Source organism: Scomber scombrus, chromosome 12 (assembly GCF_963691925.1).
Source record: "Scomber scombrus chromosome 12, fScoSco1.1, whole genome shotgun sequence".
Lineage (NCBI taxonomy): Eukaryota > Metazoa > Chordata > Actinopteri > Scombriformes > Scombridae > Scomber > Scomber scombrus.
The window spans coordinates 2,689,304-2,694,477 of record NC_084981.1 but is presented as its reverse complement, the minus strand read 5'-3'; the positions used below and the strand labels follow the sequence as shown (position 1 = coordinate 2,694,477).

Genomic DNA, 5,174 nt, shown 5'->3' with positions numbered 1-5,174 from the left:
ACACACATGAAAATGGAAAGAGAGAGCTCACTCCTGCAGGGGGAAGATTTTTTTTTCTAGTTACTGAATCATCATCTTGAAAGTGAAACTCTCACACACACACACACACACACACGCGTTTTCCTTGTGTGTGTCTTTTCTGCTTCCGAAGGCAACGAAGCTGCTGACTGCAGCAACAGAGCCAACATATGACTGTGATGGGAAAAGATTCAAAGGTGTTTCTATGATGCATTTATGACAATCAGGACATAAAACTCTGAGATTTATGTAACTGTATATAGTCATGTGTAGTGTATATACAGTAGTATTATATTGTCATTATTTATAACTCAGTCGTTCATTGTGGCTGCATGGGTCGGGATCACTTTGTCCATTATTTTTTATTAATATATATTTTATTACCAAATGTATGCAAAACTGCTCATAATCCCATCATCCTCAGCTGTTTGTGTTTTGTTTAGTGTTAGCATTTTGATGTTATCATTTAGCACAGTACAGTAGCCTCACATAGCCGAGGCTGGAGTAGTACTACCACTGAAACTCATGCTCATTCCATTAGTTGATCATGTTTCCCTCTCACACTCATCCATACAAAGTGACTACAGTACATTGCGGCCTGCTAACCAATCATCACTTGTCCAGCCATCAAATTGACAAATAAAACAGTCAATCATGAGACTTATTTTCCTGGAAACTACTTTTATACTATTCTGATTGGATAATGCTGCTGTCAGGTATAAAACCTTATAACTACATATTTCGTTTCCGACAGTGACTTTAACTATCAACATCAAAAGAATGGGTCACGCCTTGTGTTATATTTCTATGGAGCCTTTTTTTTTCTCCCACCATTGAGGGCCCCTCTCTGCTCAAGAGCCCCTGGGCACTTGCCCATATTGTCCATATGGTAGATGCACAAAGATATTGTAGCTATTGACTGTTAATGAAGTCCAACCCGGACACAATCCTCTTAACCAACATCTTCAGTACAGTGTCAGTGGTGCTTGACTGAGGCTGAATAATCAGGAATACTAGTACTGTCAGGTTGGTTTGGACCTCAGATTTGGTTGTAGCTCAGGTTTAGCTGGGTCAAGTCTCTAAGACATGAGTATGTCTCTGGATCCAGTGCACACAGCTGTGGTTTGATCCCTCCACTCAAATGTTACTACACCCATTTCTAAAAAAAAGCAAACACCAAACCTGGATCATCTAAATAACATCATCCTGCAGCATGTGTCCAACCATGAGCTTCACGAGTCTCTACAGTCTACTTTTAGAATCCAGCTCAGTACACAAACTGTCTCAATCAATAAAATGACATCTTCACTACAGCTGATTTAGTTGTTAACATTCTCATTCAGCATCCTGTTGTCCTCAGCCTCACTGGTACCCGTCTGTCCTGGTTGTGGTCTTATCTCACTGATAGGAGTTGTATCTAAATCTAAATTCATTTTACAGTATGGAGAGTCACAGTGATTCTGCAAACTTTTATCAAAGTTATTATTACATAAACCATCCCTGAACGCCCTTCCCCCCCTCCCCCCCAGTCCATCTGGACTTCTTTGGTATTCATGAAGTGCTGTTTGCTATCAGCCACTGTGAACTGTGTGCTCTGTGAATCTAAAGTTTCTTTGATAATGTGTCAGAGAGAATAGAGAGAAACCCAACACGCAGCCACTCATTCATACACACTGTTAATAATGAATATAATAATGAACATTCTGTCCACTTAGTAGCTTTCAAACTCCATCATACAGCAGCAGATGTGTGGCTTTGAATGGACAGTGAGCCTTCATCATGTGCCGTAGTGGTTAAAAAACTGTTCCAAAATAAAAAAAGTTGTGCTGATGTTACCTCGCCGAGCATCAGCTGGATGTTCTCTGTGGCTGTTCCGCTCTATTAAATAAAGTTCCTAAAAGAAACATAATCAACATGTTAGAAGACATCCCAGCATGCATTGTTTGAGAAGAAACTGGTTTGACCGGTGCTGTGAATGAAGTGTGAAGCCTGATATAAAGCTGCCAATGAGCCACACTGCTTGCATCGGGTCACATGTTCCTTCCTTTATGCTACATATCACAATCTCTTGACTTTGTACTGAATCATACTTCAGTCCAGATGTTGTGATCTGTTGCACAACAAGCTAATGAAGCCGTAAACAGAAGCGTGTTACTGCACATGCTCAGTGGCGTCTGCTGTCCAATCCAATTACAATCTCAATGCCTGTCACTGTTCTCACTTCAACTTCTCTTTATTTCCTCTATTGTTAACATGCTGGCGATAAATGCATCTCATCTCATCTCACAGCTTTTTTCTCTTCACTTCTTTCGCTTCTTAGACCAAACATGTCAGCTCTCAGTCTTTAGGGCAATGCAATCGAGGATTCCAAAGCATTCATTAAAGCAGCTCAGCCACCTGTTTTTCATACTAAGTTTTTTTTTACTCTTAACATTTTCAGGCAGTTCATTTCAGGTTCCAGCATGCATTTCAGTTTTTTTTTTTTTTTTTTTAGCTTCCAGCTCTGCTGTTGTTACATTTCAGCTTCCAGGTTTGTTTGTTTTTTTTCAGCAATGAGCCAAATAAATTGCAGCTTTCAGCAATAACACACATCTTCACAGCTTCCTGCTACCTGGATCCCAAATCAATTCTATTTAATTGTGTAGTAATTGATTGTTCATACGGGCAGCACTTATTCTACCTCTCGTTTTTTCCATCTCAGACTCTTGTTGATTGAGCTTTGTGAGTTTGAGGCCGCTGCTGTCTTTACTTTTTTTTTTTTTTTTACACAAAATACATTCTCTACTTATTATTAGAGAAAAATCTGCAGCACATAACTTCTCCCACACACACTGTGTCATAAACATTATTATTTCAACATCAAGCTGTGCAGCTCACTGAGCAGATGTTTGTTAAAACTTAATAGTTTTTTCTGTGCCTGAATTCATTAATTGTTCATAGCATCAGTACACATTCCAGCCTCCAGCACTCACATGTATTTCCTTCAGGAAATGCAAAATAGTCCAGTTCCCCTTTGAAAATATTGAAGTAAATATTTTCATCGATTGGTGTTGTCACATGGTAAATGATGTGTCAGATGAGAGCAGGATCTGAAGCTGGAGAGCTGCAGCAGGGACGGTGAACTATTTACTTAAGGATCCAGCTTCTGAGTGACAGACAGCCACCTGTCCTCTCAGCACTCCAGGGTTTACATCTATAGAACAGCTCCTGCTCACTCTCACCTCTCTCTCTCTCTCTTCTCCTCCATGCTGTCTATGTCTACTCTTCCCCTCCCTCAACTCACAGATGTGCCTCATCTATCTCTTCCCCCCCTCCCCATTCCTCCTGAGCTGTAAAGGGCCATGCTGCTCTTTTCTAACTAAAGTGTTAGTGGATGCTTTATAGACATTTTGGTACAGGCATCTATGTTCGTCCACAGAACTGTAATATTTGAGCACACTCTCTAGAACATTCTTCTCCAGCACTTTGTTCCAGATTGAAACAGTTTATCCTTCTTAAACCATCATTTTGGGAGCAACTGTAGATGTGGGAAATACCTGTGACACAGTTAGTGAAGTTTCTGTTGAGGACAAATATAAACTCAATCATTTGTATTTCTGCTGAGTCTGGAACGGCTCTCTTCTTAAACTGGAAAAAACATAAAACTGAAAATGATTATTTTTTTGTCAGTCAGCTCCTTTAAACAAGTGATGGTGTGCAGTTAGCCCAAGACCCCCACTTTATCCCACCCATGTTAATACACCTTATATTCATGTGAAATCTATAATCTTATATTACACATCCATGAACCACCAACTTGTCACATCTACACAATTATTTGTATTTTTGAGTTTTTAGGTGTTTTTATATCTTTTAGATATTTTTATTATATATATTTTTGTTTTTGTTTTATTCATACAATGTTGGATATTTTGGTAATTATTTATTTTCCCCTGTGGATAGTTATCAAGTCATTTGTTGAGAAGGATCAATACAGTATTTATCTAATTAAACATACACATTACATATACTGATTATTTTATTCAATAGCTCTCTGCACGTCATTTTATTTCTGCTTATTTATTGAAACATTTTAATTGTATATTAATATCACCTGTCTTTTGTGTGCTTGTTATTTTGCTCACTTTGTATAGATGAGATTTTTGTTGCTCTTACTTTCTATTATTTGTCTGTTTTGGTTATTACACCCATTTTTTCACTGGGTTGAAGTACATTTAAAAGTAAGTCATGTGAACTCCATCCATGCACCCATTGGAGGTTTAGTGAAATGTGACAAAAAATGTGATGTAACTCAAACCTGCTCATCCCCCATCCTCACGCATTAGATTGTTTTAAGTGTTAAACTCTTAATAAATAAACACCCGTGACTTTATTTCGTCGTGAATATTAGACGTCATAGAGAAATACTTCAGATTTGAAGTCATTTTTTAAGGGTTTTACTTTCTTAGTGAAATAGTAGAAAAAGCTGATATTTACACCGCTGTGAACATGACACAAAATTATAAAGTTGCAGTTTTTTTTCCTCCTTTGATCAACAGCGTTTCCCGCCGTAATGGACAGCTAATGTATCGGCTGCATCTCTGCTCAGCTGTTGAGTGTCTCCGGCTCTTTTCGTGGCTTTTCTCTCCTTCTTGTTCATCCTGTATAAAAAAACAAAAACAAAAAACGCAGAAAGAAGCATTCGCACAATCGATCCATACTTTCAAGCTCCATTTATCAAGTCCTAGCAAAAGGAGTATGTGACTGTTCTAAGGAGTGAGTAAAATATGAAAGTGCATTTTCTTTCTTTTTTTTTTGTTCACTGGAGTTCAACATATAATAATATAATAATAATATAATATATATAATAAAAAAGAAGAAGATCAAAGCTTGTTTTTGTGTCAGACGGAGCAGAATTCTTAATTTTTTTTTGTAGAAATAGCAAAAGAAATCAGTAAAGGTACTCTGTTGGAGTATTTGGTGGTATGGTGTAGATCAAAGGCACATCACAGTCTTTGTATCTCACTTGGGGAGGAGGAGGAAGAGAGAGGGAGGGGGAGGGGGGGGTGGGGGTTAGTAGCTCACACGCACAGAATACACACATACACATTGCACAAGCTTCTCAAAATGACATATTCCCGCTCTGATCTGACAGATAATCTTATCTGAATCTCAGA

General features: G+C 38.2%; 1 protein-coding gene across 1 annotated transcript in view; it reads right to left on the bottom strand.

The window, feature by feature from the left end:
• Positions 1–4,875: 4,875 nt before the first annotated feature.
• The window catches only part of birc6 (baculoviral IAP repeat containing 6), a gene marked incomplete in the record, with an annotated part of 114,724 nt that continues 114,425 nt past the window's right edge, over positions 4,876–5,174 (bottom strand). Inside the window, 1 exon segment of the mRNA XM_062429848.1 lies at positions 4,876–5,009.